This window comes from Neomonachus schauinslandi, chromosome 2 (genome assembly GCF_002201575.2).
Source record: "Neomonachus schauinslandi chromosome 2, ASM220157v2, whole genome shotgun sequence".
NCBI classification, from domain to species: Eukaryota; Metazoa; Chordata; class Mammalia; order Carnivora; family Phocidae; genus Neomonachus; species Neomonachus schauinslandi.
In genome coordinates this window covers 121,970,520-121,991,424 of record NC_058404.1, presented here as the reverse complement: position 1 = coordinate 121,991,424, position 20,905 = coordinate 121,970,520, and positions in this window count along the sequence as shown.

Sequence of the window (20,905 nt, the reverse complement as noted above, 5' to 3'; positions counted from 1 at the left end):
TACCATGTTGACATGAAGTATTAAAAGGGCAATTTTCAAAGACTTAAGACATAACACTTTAAATATGCTTTGACATATAGTCACTAAAAAGGAGCACATGGGGTCAAAAATGAACACCACTTCAAATCCCTACAGTAGCCAATAGATCTCAAAAAAAAATTCCTTAAACTTCTAAAACCGTGGCAAGACAATAAACCTTCAATTAAATATAGCCTGGGCTGCAGCCTCATGATTCGTTTTCGCTGGCTGAATTCCAGACCTGCAGGGTGTGGCGTCAAAAGGCACAAAAGAACAACGAATACACTTACCCTTCATGAGTACAGTGTGGCTTGGAGGGAGGTTCAGAGAGGAAATGTGACCCGTTGGCATGCCTCACGGACATGAAGCCAAAGTCCTAGTTCACTGGCTCTGAGTTACATCCATTTCAGATAATTCAGTAGTTGTGCAAGGGAATTTGCCAAGCACCCCAATGATGGAGGTTCTCTGCTGGCCACCCTCAGAACAGATCCTTGGGTGCTATCAGTGGAGAACCACGACTCTTGGTTTTGGTGAGATCTGGCCCTCATCACCTGCCAGGCCTAATTTCACCACTATACATAGGCTATGTGTCACTTATGCCGATTGAATAAAGCGCTATTTTAAACATCCACATTTGTGGGGAACAAAAATAACATCATCACCCATCCCCTTCCAACATGAATGCCACCCCCGCACAGAAAAATGTTCCTTCCTCTGGATAGGCGTGGGGGTAGGTATGGAGTGGGAGCCCCTACCAACCGAAGCATTCACCTTCCCATACTCGAAATACGGAGACCACAGCCCTGCCAGTCTCCCCATGACAATTTGCTTCTGCCCACATCATTGCCATTATAAACACGACATAAGGAAAGACTGGAAATACCAAGTACCATAGTGTGGATATAAGCCAGAGCGCGAGGTAGAGAATAAAAGAGAAAAGGAAACAAAGAAACAGCTAGAGGGAGAGGAAGGGAATGAAAGAACAAGAAGAGAAGAGAGAATTTGCTAAATTTGCAACCAACTTTTTTGATTATGGGGAACCAGACCTAATTGCACAAAGTCCTCGATTTTTAATGATAATAAAAATTTAAAAGTGATATTCACAGCTAAGAGTTATATAGCGCTTCCTGTGTGTGAGGCACAATTTGAAGCACTTTTAAATGTGAATGTATTAATTTATGTAATCCTCATAACAACCTGATGGGTGAGGTATACTTTTTATAGATAGGAAAGCTGAGGCACAGAGATGCTAAGAAATTATGGAGCAGGCAGTCTGGCTCCCGAGCTTGAACCTGAACCATGATGCTGCAGAACAGAAGCTTGCTGGCTTCTCTGCTCAAATGCTCTCCGTGGCACCAAAAACACAATTAGAAGGGAATGATGCATCCGTTAGGCAATTCCATCCACATGACCACAAACAAACCATGTAACTGTTTCTGGGGTTTTTTTGTTTTTTTTTTTAATATTACAACCTGTGTACACATTATGTACTCAGGGATTAAGGAACATGACCCTACAAATAAAATGAAATAAAATATAATTGGTTGCTTCAGGCAAGCAGAGTTAATTTCAATGCCCCATTTTAATCTTGCTTTGAGGCCTTGGACAATAAATCCTGAACACTGCCTCAAGCACTGTGGGCCATACACAGTCCAAAGAGGAATAGAAGGCAGGATTTCTGCCTATCAAGGCAATTATAGTCTAAGGGGGAGTTTTCCAGCACTTTCCATATGGCCCTGTCTGTTATGATAACTCGATGTATTTCAGCAGTTTCTCCTTGCAGTTGGCAAAGTACAAAATTGGAAGGTCAGATGCCCTGGGTGTAGGTTAAAGTATAATTGCTTAATGCCTGAAGTTATGAAAACCTGCTTCCAGAGTCTTGCTTCCTCCAGAGAGCACAGCCCTAGAAGAGCGCCCCAAGAGACAAAGAGAGAGGGTTATCCTAAAAGAGGTACTTACCTCCAAATTCTCTGTGCAGCTTTTTCTCTTTTCTAACTAAACGAAAGCCATTGTAGAAAAAACTCGTAAGAAAATCTTTTTCAAATAAAGTCCATTTTCAAAAAGTAAGGTTTCATTCAAATCACCAATTCTATTTAAAATTCAGACAAGCAGAGAATTTGGAATAGGACAGACTGTATTAAAAGATTGAAAAAAAAGAGAAGAAGAAGAAACTCATAAATGGAAAACAATAACCAATTGTAAGGTAAAGTCAACACAATTAAGAAGTCCAAACTGCCTGCCCCCTGCATTTTCAGAGTTCTCTGTCAGTATATGTTACTATGAAATACTCATTTGGTAGCCATCAAGCCTTTTATTCCTTAATATGACTATAGTCACTTTTTTTTTTTGCAGATGAACTCAGTGATTGCCAACCTGATCTCAACTCTTGAGCAATTAACAGTGACTAATGTCACCAGCATTAACCCCTGTTAAGCAAGCATTCTTGCTTAGACCAGGCAAGGTATACTTAGTAGATATCTTTATATGGGATTTCAAAGAGCAACAAAGGAAATGACTCAGTGTCATTATTTTTATCTCTGTAGAGAAAGTTCTTAGCATTCCCTGAAAGTCTTGTGAAATGTATCATAGTATGAGAAACTTTAACATGATTCAAGAAATTGAGAATGAAGGCCAGGCTATCCACCAGTTGGAAAAAGGATATGGTTGTATTTCAGGTCCCTGACAGTGGCCTAATATAATAGACCAATATATCATTCAAAAGGAAGAAAACTTACCAGTATAGACCACTAGCTGAGAAACAAAGAGATAGGTTTCAACTTGGACTCAAACTAGAAGTCAGACAAAAGATTTACTAAACACAGACATTCTCAGGATTCTCTGGGGTGCAACAGGAGAGAGATATTTTCTGATTACTTCAAATTCTGTGTAAGGCTTCCCATAAACACCGGCACACCTCTTCACACACACTGAGGTGAAGGAGGCTTTCTGTTGGCCACAGCTTAATGCCGGAGTGTGACCGGCTGTTTCCCCTTCCTGGCCCAGGTGGGCACGCCTGAGAATTACATCTGAAGGAAAGGCATCACGTTATTTTTTATTTTTATTTATTTATTTGTTTTTGCCAGGGGTGCCAGGAAGTGTTTATTTATGTGGCTACTGAGGTAAATATGTGCTTTGGCTTGTTTAATCCTCTCAAAAACACCACGAGAGAGCAATGATTATTCCCATTTTACAGATAAAAAATTGAGGGCAGTGAAGACCTGTAGGAGCATGACTTTTCACAACTAATCGTGCTAGTGCCCTGACTGCCCAGTTCCGAGTGGCTCAAGCCCACCACGATGCTCAGCTGATGATGGAGCCCTCGGGCTGCGGAGGTCACAGGCTTATTGCCACTGCTGGCCAATTAGCTGTCCCACCAGCTGCCTGCACATGGGACCAGCTGGTCACCACAGAGTCCAAGGAAACGGAGTGGCAGGATTAGTGTAAAACTATCCCTGTGAATAAAAAAAACAGCATGTACCCTGAGGATGAATAAGTAGCACTATCTACTTGTGCAAAGAGCATGTTGTTGTAGGAGCGTGCCATGCACATTGTAGATGCAACCCCTTGGCTATGCCCTTAAAACTTGGAAGGACAGGAAGAAACAGTTCACCACCAGAAATAAAACTTTGACGTTCAAGCCCGCACACCGAGGGCGGAGGTGGTGCAAAAAGATTCTTTACTTTTTCCCCTCCAGTTAGGATGGGTGTCAAGGAGTTGCCTCTCTCTGGTCTCCTGCCCTCCTCCCCCTCTCCTCTCTCAATGGTCTCCTAGATGTTGCCCTCCCTTTCCCATGTCCATTTCCCCTTGGCCCCTGACAGAGCTTCCATCTGGTTCTCTCTTGAAGGAATAGTGGAGGTTTTGGTGTTTCAGATCTTACTGGATAAGGGAAAATTATCCTTTCCAGACCCGTCTCAAAGTGAAACGCTGACAGGACAAATAAATATTTCTCTGTGTAATACTGGCCATTTCAAATAGCCTAACTCTGTCCATTTCTCCAGACTCGGCTCTTGGCTATCAGTTACCCCAGCCTTCAGGAGGCAGGGTCCCTGAGCGGGGAGTTGCTAAGGGTCCGGGACAGTGGGTCAGGGAAGATGCGTCATTAGGCTTTAAAAGTTGCTGGAAGGGCGCCTGGGTGGCTCAGTTGGTTGAGCGACTGCCTTTGGCTCAGGTCATGATCCTGGAGTCCCTGGATCGAGTCCCGCATCGGGCTCCCTGCTCAGCAGGGAGTCTGCTTCTCCCTCTGACCCTCCCCCCTCTCATGTACTCTCTCTCTCTCTCATTCTCGTTCTCTCAAATAAATAAATAAATCTTTAAAAAAATATAAAAATAAAAGTTGCTGGAAGTTTTTCCAGGTTGGAGTTGAAACAGACTTTAAATAACCCATCAACTCAGCTGGCTGTCTACAGAATAACACAAATGACATTTCTGTGATTTTAGACAGGAATTTTTTTTTTTTGTCTTTTAATTCTTCATATGGCATTTGGGGGCTAAATCTGTTTTCTGTTCCTTTGGGAAATATTTCCCTTTCCCTCATTCCTGATTTCAGACTTTAGCGATTTCAAATAGGAGCCTTTAAAGATACACTTAATATTTTATTTTTCAGCTTTCTATTTTCTATGACTATTTGGAATATTATGAAAATTGTTTAAGATCTCATTTCTTTCCTCGCTTCAAATCTCACATTCCAATCTGCTCCAAACTCAAGTTTCGAGATGTAAATTAAGCAACTTTTTAGAAAACATTCTGACGGTTTCTGTCTATCAAACAGAATAGGAATATTAGGGTTTAGTAATATATGTGCAGGGATGTTTATTGCAACATGTTGTGATAGCAAAAAATTGGAAATCACCTAAATTTCAATCAGTAGAGGCATGGTTGATTGATTACAGTGCATGCATGCTATGGCACATTGTGCAGACATTAATTCTGCAGACATTAAATGAACAGGAACATATGTTCCGGTCTTGAAAGAATTTCCACAAAAAGAAAATTACAGACGAAAATGTATTGGCATGATTCCATTTCAAAGACAACAATAATAAAACTCATTAAGGGCATATATAGTTGTATCAACAGGAGATGTATAGATGCATAAACACCAAACTAAAATTGTTTTTGTGGGGCGCCTGGGTGGCTCAGTCGTTAAGCGTCTGCCTTCAGCTCAGGTCATGATCCCAGGGTCCTGGGATCAGTCCCTCATCGGGCTCCCTGCTCGGCAGGAAGCCTGCTTCTCCCTCTCCCACTCCCCCTGCTGTGTTCCTGCTCTCGCTATCCCTCTCTCTGTCAAATAAATAAAATCTTTTAAAAAAAAATTGTTTTTGTGTACTGGGAAGGTAAGATTGAATAATTACTATAAATTTTTCCTTTACACAGCTTGCTGTTTGAATGATTACAACAAATATGCTTTTCTTTCGTAATAGAAAAAAAGAATTTTATTTTAGAAAAAAATTTATTTCCTCTATAAACTTTCCTTAAGTTAAGCCCATTCAGCTTAGAACTGAAGCAAAGACAACTCATACAGGGGTAGACCAAGACATGGTTACTGCCCTCTGCCCTCCCCCTCTCCTCTCTCAATGGTCTCCTACACATTGCCCCCCCCTTTGCCACCCCCACTTCCTTATTTTATTAATGTAGGGAAAGAAGTTCAGAGAATTTAAGTGACTTGCCCAAGGTCACACAGCGATGAGTAGTGGACGAAGACTAGAATCCTTTCTCCTGATGCCAAATATAGTGCTTTCTCCTGTATTGCTCAAACCTGGTCACCAAAGTGATCAAACGGAAGAGGAGACTCAACTTCGTTCTCCAATAGGGGCATATTCCAAAAACAAGCAAATAACTTCATTGTGGCATCAAGTTTTATCCTAAAAACTAATATCAGTTATATCAACTACTGCTACATGCAAAAATATAGATGCATCTTACAAATGCAAGGTTAGGAAAAGAAGCCAGCTGCAGAGGAAATATACTAAGTGATGGCTACTGCTGGGGATGGCGTCAGAGAAGGGGCAGACGGGGGCTCTGAAAGAACTCCGTTTCTTCGTCTGGGTGCTGGTTGCCTGGATGCATCCACTGTGTGAAAGTATAGCAAAGTGTACGCTTATGATCGTTCACTTTTCCCGTATGCATGTTAGGCACTATGTTCATTAAAAATTAATGTGATTTTTACACACAGAATATTCTCGTATCTGTTGTCATACATATTTTTTCAAGTCTTGAGATAAAGTTGATTGTTTATAGAAATATGCAGTATTCATTTTGCCACTTCACATAGCACTCGGCAAATCCTGGGAGTCTCTAGAAGTGTCAATACCCTGGTATTGATGAGAGGCATGGGGTCATGGCCATCTCTGGCCGCAGCAATAGGTCAGGATATTCTGGGACAGTCAATAGAGTGTTCCAGAGCTTGGGCAGTGGAGTCGCACTGCCTGAATTTGAATAATGACTCCACCTTTCCTGGCCATATAACTGAGGACAAGTAATGTAACTTCCTTTTACCCCAGTAGGGTACACCTCAATAGGGGTGTGAGGATTAAATAGGATAATCCATTTAAAGCACTTTGTACAGGGACTGGCCCATAGTAAGCACGGGGATAAATGTTAATAATTGCTAACTATTGCTAGGCTGTGAGCAAATTTTAACCCTTCTCCCTTACACATGTCTCTCCCATCCTCACCCCCAAAGCTAGGACACCACACATTAATTTGTATGTATCAGATGCTCAATATTTATTTCAGTTGAATTGGGTCCAGTGATTCCCCGTGGTCTGTAGGAGAAAGTCCAATCTCCTTCAGTTTCATTTAAGGTTGCCCTTCATTTCCTAACCTCAAAAATTGGAAGCCAAGTAACTTGTGCAGAAGGAATACACAGAAAACTTTGGGTGGTTTGGTTAGAGCATGATTAGGGCAGATGTGTATGCTAGATTTTGTGGTTTTCAAAAATTGTAATAAAATTTTTTTGTGCTGTTTCAATTTTCAGTAGCAAATGTGTGTGTAGAGGATCTTATTAAAATTGACTTATTTGGGAAAAAAAAAAAACAAAAAACAACTACCTACCTATTTTCCAGGTTCAGTTTCTTCACTGTTCTATATTAATCCCCTGTTCCAATCACACAAGTCTAAAACCATTTCCAGTATGCCTTGCGCTTTTCTCTCTGAGTGTTTCTTTGCTTGTCTTGCATTCTCCCTACTTCCTGAGACGGCCTTCCTCCTCTGTACCTTCCGTAACTTCACGAATCTTTTAAGACTGATTAAATTGATCTCCTATCGGGGCACTTGGGTGGCTCAGTTGGTTAAGCGACTGCCTTTGGCTCAGGTCATGATCCTGGAGTCCCGGGATCGAGTCCCGCATCGGGCTCCCTGCTCAGCAGGGAGTCTGCTTTTCCCTCTGACCCTCCCCCGTCTCATGCTCACTCTATCTCATTCTCTCAAATAAATAAATAAAATCTTAAAAAATAAATAAATAAATTGATCTCCTATGGCACTGCTTCTAATCTTTTTTAATTCACAAAACCCTTTGAGAATCTGACAACTTCAATTTGATGATTCTCCTGGAAATAAATATGTACTTATATACAAACCATTCCATTTTGGAGGTTTCACAATCCCCCTAAACCTCGGTCCAGCCCCCCATCTCTGGTCTTTCGGCAACCATCACCATCACAAAGTGACTCTTACTCTCAGTGTCCACAGTAATTCCTTTCTGGATGAATACATTGTTTCTTCTTGGCTGTTTATTCCCACTTTTGTGTGTTTTTGTTTTTTTTTTCCTCACACGGAGAATGTAAGATGTCTGGAGACTGGCCCATTATATCATGCAAGAGACTCCTGGGTCAAGTGAGATCTCTGAATACATAATCTTTAAAAGGTCAGGGGTCATCAATCAAGAAAGACTGTTTGCTGTAAGCTCAGAAAGCTGACCATTTTCTGCCAGCAGCAGGGGTGATCAAGGGCGCGAGGAGATCCGACTTTCACCCCTGAGCATGTAGGCTTAGTGGAATTACAAGGAAGGAGAAATCAGCCAGATACATTTCAAGCCTGTGGACCCTTCTTGTATTTATAACAACACGTTTTCCTAGTAACAGTTTATTTTGCTGAAAACATTTAAATAAAAACTTCCAGAGCCTCTATGAGAAGATGGTTTTGCATTCCCCAAACACCTGCCTGATTTTAATGTGCTACTATTTTAGTCCCTGTAAACATATACTCCCTTCCATATGACTGGAGTTGGTCTCTGTATAATTATCACACACACGGCCTCTAAGAATAGAAATAGGTGCAGAGGATTTTTTTTTTTTTTTTTTGGCTAATCTGGTGAACTGTGCTCTCTGTATGCCTTTAGTAGCTAAAGAAGCAAACTTATGGCAAGAAATGGCAAGAAAACCATTTCTAACTCAACACAACACACTTTTAATACAGCAGTTCACAAAACATTCTCTGACTTTGGGATATGATCTGGATAAAACCTAACAGACTATTCAAAAATAGTCCTGAATCGCTCGAACCTCATTTCCTTCTCTATTCCTTGTGAATTCCAAGATCTGACAGATAGAAACCCCACCTTAGTAACAATCAGATTTGGATTCGTTCTTCGGCCCAGGAGACATCCATCCCATGGGCCTTCTTGCCCTCTGAAGGCCCATTTAATTCAGAGGAGTCACAGACTGGTTGGGCTTCTAGGACTGTGCTCAAGGTAAACAGCAAGTAAGACCAAAATTATCCTTGGAAATCCCGTAAGTTGCTCGTAAAGTGTGATTTCATGGTTTTGAGTATACAACTTATATAATATAATATGTGAATCTGCACAATTATGTAAAATATGTAACATACAAGTGCACGTTTATTCGATATATAATAATTACAAAATAACATTTGGTAACATTTTATTTCCAAGCCTCCCACCCCCACAGAGTGGTTGAATTTGCATAAATCAAATGCACTTGAATTCAAGAATGCTATTTCAGACATTAGAGATACCTTTTGGCCTCTGAGTTCTGTCCTAAAGCCTTGCTTCCTGTTCTGGGCTCAGAACAAGCCCATTTGGGACCAGTTGTATACCTTAGATACTGTTTCCATGCGAAAAGTTTAATGAATACCAACAATCTTAATCGGCCAAATCAAATAGTCACACGAAACCTGTGTCTGAGCACCACCAGACCCATCTGATTATCTAGAAAGACTGGCAGGTTTTTCTTTCCCAGACACAGCCCCGTTCTTTTCAAATTCCTATTTGTTATTTGCTGCCTTTCTTCTATGAAATGATTCGCTCACCTGGTTGACTTTTGGAGCAGTACCTGAGGTTTTTTTTTTAAGCCATTGAATTTAAAATATGTTCCATTTCTGATACTGTAGAACATAAACTATTTGAAATGGCTGAAGTGAATGCTTCACGTAGGTGTATTGGTATGTGCAGTGGGAGTGGGGGTGGGGAGGACTGGAGTTCACAACTTCTAAGCAAAGTGTTTCGCCTCTCAGAATGGACTTCTAGACCACACAGTTACCCTTTTGCTGGGGAGGGGTGTGTTGTCCTCAGTTCTCACTTTGCAGAGCTGCACTTTTTAAAGTTCAGCTCAGACAGCTGCTGGTACAAAGAGGACCATATGAAGACTCTGTGGAGAGAGTAAGAATGTTCTCCCCTGTGTCTGGTGAGTAGAGAATGTAGAACACTCTTAATGAGACACCAGGCAGCTCTGTAACTGTGGTAATAATAGCTAATAGGGTCAGGGTGAGGGTTAAGGGAGGTAAGACATGCGAAGTGCTTAAAATGTCGTCCAGAGTACAGGGAGGCTTCCACTGGTGTTGGTGCTGCGCACAAGGGTGGCCTCATGACTCCAGACACCCTGGGAATGAGTTTCGATCATTTTGGATCTTTTTGGAACCATCTTGTGAAGTTTCCATAGCTTACTGGCTCAAGATACATCCAAGGTATATACAAAAAGCAAGCAGAGATCATCTTTAATACTCGATATTCATTTAGAAACAAAGATTCAGCCAAGCCTTTCCTCTTTGATAGCCTCAGGGGGGAAAGGAGTGGGCTCGTGATTTCCCTGTTGGAGGATGAGTAGAAATCTGCAGGAAGAATGAGTATGTAGGTCATTTAGTTCAACCTGCTTACTGTAAGGCCAATAAAATGGAGAACAGGGAATGCACCAAGATAACGAATACTTGTCACCATCAGTAGGTCTATCCTACACTAGGTCTTCTCCCCTCATTTGTCAATTTCCATGGAGAAAGGAAAACCAAAATCACATTTAACCATGAAATTGAAACACAACCCAATCTCCTTTAAAGAAAGCAAACTCTATGTAGATTTTTAAATTAATCCTGCTACGGAGATAGAACTAAGCCCACAAAGTTTTCAGATACTCGACCAAAGGTATAGTTGAGTGGAAGCTCCTACACCTTTAGATGATCTTTGAAAGAAAGATTTCCAAAGTAGCTTCAAAGAAATTCAGAGGAAGACAGGCTACAAGGGAAGTAGAACTCTCCAGAAGCCACAATGGCCACTAAGAGAAATTAGGCCTTGTGGTCATCTCAAGACATGTGGTCAGCTCAAGACAGCTCAAGACATGAAGGCCTTCCCAGCCTTACAGAAGAGGAGAGCCAACTGTTACATCCAGGCCTCAGGAGAAGTGAAAGACTGGATTGCAGGGAAGAAGAAGCGTGGTAAGGTCTGTGCGCCAAGAAAGTTTTGCCAACAACCCTATCTGTGGTAAGCTCTTTGACACTTGTGTCTATCGAACCTAAACCTAGGACAAATCCAGTAGCAATCAACTATGAGGGTGATGTTAGAGTAGAAAGGGTCTGGGTCTGAAAGAGCTGGGAAGGATTTATATTTGGGGCATCTGGAGGCATTGTGGCTGGGACACAGTCATTATTTAAAGGACTCGAAGTTATAACCATGGAAAAGGGGTAAGCGCCAAATCCAAACCAGATATGAAGACAGAGATGAGAAAACAGCAAGGTAAAGAGAAGACTAAGATGCAGGGCAGACAGAAATAGGTTGGGGAACGTGGTTCTGAAGCAGAAACTGGGAATGATTTACCCCAATCACACTTTATACTCAGCACTCCATCAAAACTGCTCTTGTAAGAGTTACAGATGAGTCCTTGGATTTAACAATGGTTAATACAATGTTTAATACAAAGGTCTACTTTTTTCAGCAGCATTGGACACAGTTGATCATTCCTTCTTCCTTGATTATAAGTTTCTTCATTTGGTTTCTGGGAAACTACGTTGCTTGGAGCTCCTTCTACCTCATTGATTGCTCCTTCGGTCTTTCATGTTTGTTCCTTTTTTCTCAGTACATGGTCTTCTTTTTTTTCTCCATATATATACTTTCACTTTGTGATTTCACCCAGTAACATTCTGTACTTTCAGTATAATTTACATAGCAATGATTCCCAAATGAATATCTCTATCCTAACCTATCTCATGAACTCCAATTCAGGTCTCTGCTGAGGTGTTTAATGGACACCTCAAACTTCATATGTCCAAAATTGAACCCCTTATTTTATCCCCACATCTCTTTTACTTGTAGCTATTCCCATTTCAGCTGATGGAAACTCCATCCTTCTAGACGCTGTGGCCAAAATCCTTGGTGTCATCCTTGAACCGTCCCATTCTCTCACATCCTGGCCAATCCATCAGCAAATCCTATTGGCTCTGTCCTCCAAATATATCCAGAGCCCTCCCTCTTCTCCCCACTTCCTCCTCTTCCTCCCCTGCTCTCAGCTCCTAGCTTCTCTGTCCCGATTACTAAAGCCGGATCCCAAGCATTCCTGCTGTTTTAACCTTTTCCCTACAGCCTAACTCCAACAGAGCAGCCAGATTGTTTCCTTCTGGAAGTGTAAGTCGGAGCATGTCATTCTCCTGCTCAAAACCCATTTCCCACAGAGTTAAAGCCAGATTCCTTATAATATTCAAAAGACCCTACATGAGATCAACCCCTCCCCCCAACTTCTCTGACTTCATCTTTATTTCTCTCCCTCTTGCTTGCTGGTCCAGCCATAATGGCCTCTTCACAGTTTTGGAAAACAGGAGGTACTGTTCTACTTTTGCTGTTTACACTGGCTATCCCCTCTGCCTGTAACACTCTTCCCCAGTTACCCACGTGACGACCTCCCTCTGCCTTCTTTAAGTTCCTGCTTAAGGTCAATTTCTCCATGAGGTCTACCCTGGCCACCCTATTTAAAATTCCAAACTGCTCCCAACGCCACAATTCTGATGTCCTCTCACTGCTCAAAATTTTAAATTGTACTTACTATCTTCTCATATATTATAAAACATAATCCTTTACACTCACCTATTATGTTTTCACATGTGACTATCTGCACTGTTAGAAAAAAAAGCTCAACGAGGGCAGGGTTTCTGTCTGTTTTGTTGACTTACATGTTCCAAGGGTCTAGCAGAGGGCCTGCTATGAAGTAGGTGCTCTATAAATACGTGTTAAAGAAATACACGATGCAGAGAGTAAGGGGGTGAGTCTTGAGGCTCTGGGGAGAGAAGACTTCTAAAGAAGCGTGAGAGGTGAAGCAAGAAGACCAGCAAGCAGCCTAGCATTCCAGCTCAGGTGAGATCTGACGGCACTCGGACAGGTGGTAGCAGCTGAGTAATCCCGTTTCTGGCCCATCCTCCTTATCTGAACAGAGCTAGCCTCACTGTTAGCAAGTGCTGTACAATATGTCTCCATCTGGTCCTGGCCCGACTTCTCAGTTTTGTTAGATAGCATCTCTTTAAAGCCCAGCTCCAATGTTTATATCCATGGGAAGCCAAAACAGACTTGTGCCCCACCCAGCTGAATTCATTGCTACCTTTCCTTGTCTCCACAGTATCTTGCCCATACCTTTTCTATAATGCTCATTGCACTGTATGAAAATTAGAATGTATATCTTTACATAGCCATAAATTTGTGCTTCCCCAGGTAGATTGTGAGCCCCTGCGAACAGCAAATATGTTTCGTTGCTACTTATCTTTGTAACAAAACCAAGATTAATGCCTGCCCATGGTAAATGGTCAGCAAATAAATAACAATTATTTTAGATCCAGCTCCATTCATTTCATTTTAAAGAGGGATATCTTTTTGCCTTGAACAGTTCGCATGTAATCATATGGTCAAAACAGATGCAAAATGATTCTTTCTCAGAGAAGTCATGCATTTTTACAATTTAAAAAAAAAAATTTTTAAGGAGGGGGACCACCATTTCTACAATTAAAAAAAAATTTTAATGCAGGATCGTTCAAGCATCATATCCTGTTTTCTGGCTTTGTTTTTGTTTTTTTTTACCAGAAAAAAAATTCAGAATTTCAGGCGATCGCTCATTAAGTCCCAAGTTGGTGGCCTTGAAAGTGAAGCATGTCTTCGGCTCTAAAGAAACAGATTAAACCACTTGTGCTGTCAGCCTGAAGCACTTGGAAGCTGGCCAGAACTGCCTAAGAATTTTTTTTTTCTTTCTTATTCTCTTCCTTTCTGCCAGGCTCTCACAGTGAGTTCATTTGCAGAATCAAATGAAAACCAATCCCTTTTATGCAAACCTTCCTGAGGCAGCAGGGCTATGTTTGGTCACAAGAGCAGTGATTCGTGCGGTGGAAGGCCGGGTGGTGATTTCTCCCCCGCCAGGCCTCGCCAAGGTCCTCCCCACCACGCAGTGACGAAAGGAAGGATCAAACGGCCCTCTCGAAACCAAGCTCCATCAGACTTGCCTTTGCTAAATATAGTGCACTCCAATAAACACCATTGTGAATTTGCAGTTTGCTTGCTGGTGAATGTATTGCCAGCTCCATCAAAGTTTGATGCATTCATGGGTGTATTTAGATCTTCCCGGACCCTCTCTGATCGACTACAATCCGAAGCAAATTTTCTTTTTTATTTTAAAAATACGTTCAATCGTTTCCACTCGGCACTTTAGATAAATTAAAAAAAAAAAAGAGTTCTGAATCAGGGAAGGCTGAATGAATAAAGTTTAACCACAGACAAGGTTGTGGTCTCGGCAATTCTTAAAAATACCACCTTAGGTCAGGCTGCCAAGATCTATGTCCTGTGTCCATGAAGTGGCTCTTCCGCCAGTCAGATAAGGACTGGGTAGATCAAATTAAGATAATCATTGCTTTAGACAAATTCTCCTGAGCAGTGTCTGCTGATATAATTGTCAGAATATGCTCTGTGTTCTTGTCTGGAAGGCTCCGATGGTCAAGGTGCTGTACTTATTTTTGGTTGACGTTCACCTCTGATCCTGATGGAAAGTAAACATCTTTGTTCTGTAGCCAGCACCTGATCCTTGGGCTTCTGTTCACTCTTAACCTAAAAAAAGATCAGGAGACAAAGCACACCCGGCACGCAAAGTTCAACAGCAGTTGGGGACAGGGACAAAGAACACTGTCTTCAGCAGGAGGATTAGGGGTCACCACCAGAGGACGGGAAGTTTTGAGCTGACTTTGGCCCCTGGGGCCCCAAGCAGGTGGGAGAGGCATGGGGATCTGAATAACCACCCCCAGGCAGAGCCCACTCGCTGTGGTGCATGTGAGAGGTGACACTTTCTTCAAGACGAGCTTCCCGCCCCATGGGGTTCGACTGCTTCCACATTTACAAAAGAAGAAAGCTCCTGACTTCGTCCGTCTATGGTTTTTAGCATCTGTGATTTGGGGAAGTAGGTTTTCACTCCTCCACAGACCAATTTCTTCTTCATTAGTTTATCCAGTCAACCCAACAAATTAGCGTCCCAATTTTAAGAAAACAAATATTTCAGCCTTGAACCAGACAGAAAAAAGAAATAAAACATAATGTTATGTTAGCCGAATAGGAGAGAAGTAGATTCTAACAGGACAAAAGAAAGGAAGAGTCTATTTTTTTTTTTCTGCTTTTTTTCCTTTTTCTTTCTGCGGTTAGCAGCCATTTGTGTATCCTTTATGTGCTCAGTTACTCAATCTTCAAAATGAGTGTAAACTAGGGATTTATGCATTTGCAAGATGGAGCATCCCACTCTGGGAAAATCCAAAATAATACCCCAGAAATGATTTACAACATATGCATTAGGCATGGTTTTCTTCTTCACCAGAGGATTGCTCAAGAGGTTCCTTTAAATCAGAACTGGGCAGACTGAAGCTTTTACACACAGCTGTCGAGTGGTGGGAAGAATCAAAAGATCTCAATTAATTTCAGAGCTTCCATTTCCTCTTCTATAAAACAAAGATAACAACACCTACTTCACAGACTTTTTAGGATCAAATGAGGTAATTTGTGTGGAAGGGCTTAGTTAACATAACCCATTTATTTGTGAATTCAGAGAACATTCAGGGAGCATCTGCTATGTGCCAGGCACTGTTCGGTGCTGGTCGTGCGATCTACACAGCATGGGGCACTTTCATTTGCGATTTTCATCTGTTAGCGACTTCCAGCTTGTGTGGAAATTCGGTCTGTATGCGGTACACCCACAACTTCTTAGAAATCCAGCAAGTGGGTAAACTGAAGGGCAGTGACACATATCCATTTACTTCTCCACAGAGTTCAGATGCACCAGGAATGGTGAACAAGTCCAGAAGACTTACCATCCTTACTGCCTCATGTGCAGCAAAGGGAGGTGCCCAAACCCCAGCCTTTCCCAAACACAGGAGGGAAAGAAAATGCCTCTTGGTGTGTGGGTGCAGACACTGCTGAGGGCCTTGCCATTGGGAAGACTCTCACAAGTTCCCCTGCAGCCCATTCTCTGAGCCCTTGAATGGGTCACCATGGCAGGGTGTCCGTGATGAGGGTGGTTTCTATGTTCCAGAACCACGCCGTGTCGGTGGATATTCCGCCCTGATGCCAAGTGCTCCGAGCCACCTCCTTGTGTCCTGCCCCAACGCCTGCAGCCATTCACACTCCTCTCCTCTCCCGGCGCCCTTGTGGAGCAAGGACTGTTTCTGTCTTGCATTGGATCCTGAAAGCTACCATTAGCCATCTAGCCTTACCCTTACCTCTTCTGTTTAGCTGGGCTTATATACCTCACATGACATTTCTCGAGAAGCTATGTAGACTTCTCTGGAAAGTCTTGTTTGCACAACCATAGGAAGCAAGATGGTAGCACTGCACAACCTGAAGGGGCTGCAAGCGGAATACATTGCAGTGTGGGTCAGTAGAGTCTTCTCTAGTGTATGGTAGTATACAGCCTGTTGGGCCGTCTGTGGGGTAGCCCCGATAGGAAAACTAGAAACTCTGGAATATTCCTCACAACTGAATCAGAAGTTGATCACATACACACTCTCTCCCACGCTCCCGCAAATTGTTTTGGTCACTTTAACCTAACTTTCTAGTCAGCACTGGAGAATGTTCCAAGTACAGGCATTCTTAATGCCTTGGAAACTGCCTCCTCTCCTCCATGCACATTGTCAGAGCCTTCGTGCGGGACTGTATCATCTTTCCCCTGAATTACTGCAGCCATCCATCTCCTATCTGGTCTCCCTGCTCTCAGTCCCACCTCCCACCACCATCCATTTTCTCGTGTTGACAGGGTGACCCATCTAAATCACAGACCTGGCCAGGCAACCCTTTAATGACTTTCTATGGCCTTCAGGACAAACTCCACACTTCTGAGCGTGGATACAGTACCCTTCATGATTCTGGCCCCTGCTCTCACCTTCTGCTTCTGAAATAGTGTACTGGCTCACGTCAGGTCAAGGCTTTTGTGTTTGATATTCATTTTGCCTAGACTGCCCTTCTGCTCTTCTGCCCCCTTCTCCTGAACGAGCCCGGCTCAGATGTCACCTCCCCTCGGTGTAATTTGAAGGCAAAAGTGGGACCAGGTATTTAGCAATGAGAACACTTCTTCAGCCCCCAGAGTGCTGAAAAGTAACAGTCTTGCAGAAAGGTCAGAAAGAAAGTCATGCCTCTCCCACCACACACTGATTCGTAGGGATTAGACGCTAGTGGCAAGAAGTTCAGAGAGCTATCCACAGAGTAAGGGCCATGCTGAGCCTATCCCACTCTGTTCCTTCCTGGCCTCTGGGCCGCCACACAGAGATGATCAGATGGCAGAGAGGTCCCAGGAGGGTCAGCCTCAAGTTGCATGGGAAATAAAAATCAGAAAATGTAGCAGGAAAAGTTGAAGCTCTGGACCCTGAAAAACCGAATTCTGACTTAACAAATCAAGAACTTAATGCCTTTAAACCGAAATCTGGCCCATTAGATCTGGAGATCTAATATCTTTAGATCTCCGTTGCTCATTCCCTTGTGGAAGGATTGGACTCTGTCCAAGGTTTGCATATTGTGCTTCACCCAGCCCTAGGTGTTCCAGAGGCTTTTCAAGGGCTACATCAGGAGAATAGAAAGAGCAGAGAGGGGGATGAACACAATTCCTCAAGATCACCTCCATTGCTGTCAGATATTCTGTTCTTCTGTGTAAGATTCCATCAATGCTGCTTCAAAAGCATTACAAGACGCTAAAAGAAACTAATAAACAGTAGATATGTCATGACCCAACCTGTGCTTCACTTTCTCCCAGAGTTAAGTAAGACTTGTTGGCTGATGCTTCAGGGGTAATGGGGCACTGTTTCCGGCTGCTTCTGCTGTCCCCTACCCGCTGGGCTGCTGACTGTCCAAGGATCAGTTGGACTTTGTCCCCAAACCTCTCAGTGTCAGTTGCACTTGTTGATGATATTCTTTTAATCACATATTATATAAGCCAGTGAACCGAGAGTCCTTTTTTCTACGAATACTAAGGAGAATGCTTTGGGAAGACTTAATAATAAACAAGTGACTAAAAATATTGCTGTGGAATTATGTATGGGGAAGTCAACTCTGTACGGGAAGATTGTAAAAATCTAGATGGAATCTACTCTGACTGTTCCACGAGTATCTTGGAATTCTAATTCCACCATAAAGAAATCAACCTGGAAATTGTACGGGGTGTATCAGAAAGTGGGGTTCACTGAAAAGGGGCAGCAAGCTAACTCCAAACAGCGTGTCCATACTCAGATCAAGCCTTGGCCCTACATTAGTCACTGGAAAATAGACATTTATGTTTTAAGATAAATAAAATGTTTAGATAGATAGATAGATATACATATTATTTTTATGATTCCCCACTTTGAGACAGACCAGAAAATATTCCTTCTGTAAAAACAAGCAAGAGAACAAGCAAGCAAACAAACCCACAGCAACAGTCCAGGCTCTGAGTTTCTGTTGGCACTTTTTTTTTCCAAACAGAGAAGTCACTTCTATTGAAGGGGACCCTGGCTGGCCTTGCATTCGTGCAGCTGTCAGGCTCAATGGCCACTATAACACAGACAACATGGTCATTTCCAACTACAACAGGTGTCCCTGATTTTAAGTCTTTCTTAAATTTCAGCAGAGACTGCAGTATGATCATGAAAAAAAAAAAGTTGGACCAGAAGAAGAAAGATAGTCGGGGGTGCAGAGTGAATGGTGTGACCTGGAGGATCTCTCTCTAACTGGTCAGTACATTTGGAGTGCCAGAGAGCTCTGCTTGGCAAACCCACCATTACAGAGATTTACCGATTCTGCTTTCAACTGAGATCAGTTGCCAAATGACTTGTCTCATTTTTGTTGGGTAGGGACAGCATGCTGATCATACAAATCTATGTATGCCCAGTGATCATTGTAACTGCATACCGCAAAATTAGCATGTCTAGGGGCCAACAGAAATGTGCCGACTAGGTAGGTGTTGACCTAAAAAGTGTAATACGTTAGTGCAAGGAAGATGCGTTACATTCTTTGGTAGAAGGTATAGCCATTCTGAAATCAGAGTGTGGATCCCTGGGGTGCAAAGCAGTTTGTGAAAGACGAAATGTTTTATCAGGAGTCTCTATGATCTGTAATTAAGTACAACCTTTAGTAAACAAATCAAGAACTTAATGCCTTAAATGGCAGATAAGGCATGAGCCTTCAAAATGGCATCTTGTCCTCCATAGAGTTCTACTGGGGAAAGTGGACTAGGTCTTAACATCTTTGCAAAGCAAACATCTACTACATCCTACCACTGTCTGACGTCCTCAGCCCCTCTTCCCTGTGATAGTCATTGTCTTAGTCTAGACATATTTGTACATATTAAAATATATTTTCTCTTTATAACACAGTTGAAATCACATCTTGTATACTGTTCTGCAACTTTCTTTATGCATCTTATTTTTCAAGCTCTACCATAAGGTACAATTCTATGTATTTCCTAAAGATTATTTAGCTAGCTAGTTCATGTCTTACTTTATAGTGGGAATATGGGCATAATAGTAAAAAAAAATGATTAAAACAATACAGAAGGATATAAATAAAAAAAACCTGTTGACAATCTGGGAGATACAAGAGATAGTCTAAGAGGTGAGGAAGGGGTGACATCTGAGAATAACTAATTTCTATCAAGAGCAGGAATAGGGCTGCTCTGATGAGTCTTTCCATCTTCTGTAAAGTTCAAGGTTCTATGAGAATCTGCTTAATTTCCCAGGGAGCAATCTGTAGAATAAAACTGGAGTAATGTCAGGAAATGTCCCCCAACTTTGTCATTATCCCTAACTGATTTCTGCTAGTTTATAGCACCTCAACTAAGGTACTAATTAGGTGGGAGTAAGAGTTTTTGAAGGTCAGACTTTCTAGTAGAATGGGAGTCAAGCCATTATGAGGTCTGTTTATTCCTTTGGTGAATAATTTTCCTTTCATCCAGGACTGTGCCTACTTTTTTTGTAGGGAGGCTGAATGAGCTTAACAAAGTCCTCTAAATTAAAAGAGCCAACTGGAGGATAGTTTTTAATTGGATAAAAAGGTGTGGTCCCCAGTCTTAATCAATAGGAAGGAGTCATGGAGTTCCACAAGAGAGGCATTGGCTTTGGGGTCAGACCACATGCTTGGGTTCAAATCCAGAGTCTACTACATACTAACCATGTGATCTAGGCATGATTCGACTCTCAAAGCCTCTATCTCCTCATAAGTAAGCTGAGGTATAGTAATCCCCCTATTATAGGGCTATTGGGAGAAGTAAATAAGATAATGTCCGTTCTCATTGGCTAGGTCCCTGCATGCACTGGGTCAGGCACTGTGCTAGATTTCCAGAGAAGGACACATGCTAAGTATATGGTAGGCAATCATTAAAGACTTGTTGACTTGACTCGATCTCATGAAGTAACAGGGATACTCAAAAAATAAACAAAACAAATAGGAGACCATCACTGATAGAGCTTTGGAATGGTGCTATAAGGGAGTAGATTAAGCAACTCTTTTCACATAATGCTTCCCTGGACTTCTTATCCAGAAACAGACATAGATGGAAGGAACAGGGAGGAGGAAAATCAGATACTTCTTGAGACTAAAAGAAAAATTATACAAACAATGAATACAATATATCCCCTGCAGGGTGATTATTAATGAAAAATGCTGTTGCAAAGGGCCATGGCTTAAACTCTGGCCCTATTCACTTCCAGGATATAGATATCTGGTGCAGTATTTCTCGATCTCAGCACTACTGACATTTTAGGAGAGATGCTGCTCTGTTGTGGGGGGCTGTCCCATGCATTTTAGTGTGTTTGGCAGCATCCCTGACTTTCACACACTAAATGCCAGTAGGACTCTCCACCAAGAGGTGACAACCAAAAAATGTCTCCAGACGTTGCCAAATGTCCTATATCCCACAAAATTGTTCCTAGTTGAGAATCACTGCCCTAGGGACTCTTTGACCAAAGAATGTAAGAAAAAAATATATTCCCAAGGAAGAGACCCAGCACTCAGGCTTAGATCAGTAGTGGCTAGGACATATTGGAGGATATGTAATTTATATCAAGAGTAATTGGAAGATAAGTTGCTGGGACACTTCTGAGTGCAGATGTTTCTGCCAGCCAGATTAGACTTCCAGTCCAGCTGTATGTTTGTGCCCAAAGGAGAAAAGGATTACAAAAACTGGAAAGATCTATTTTC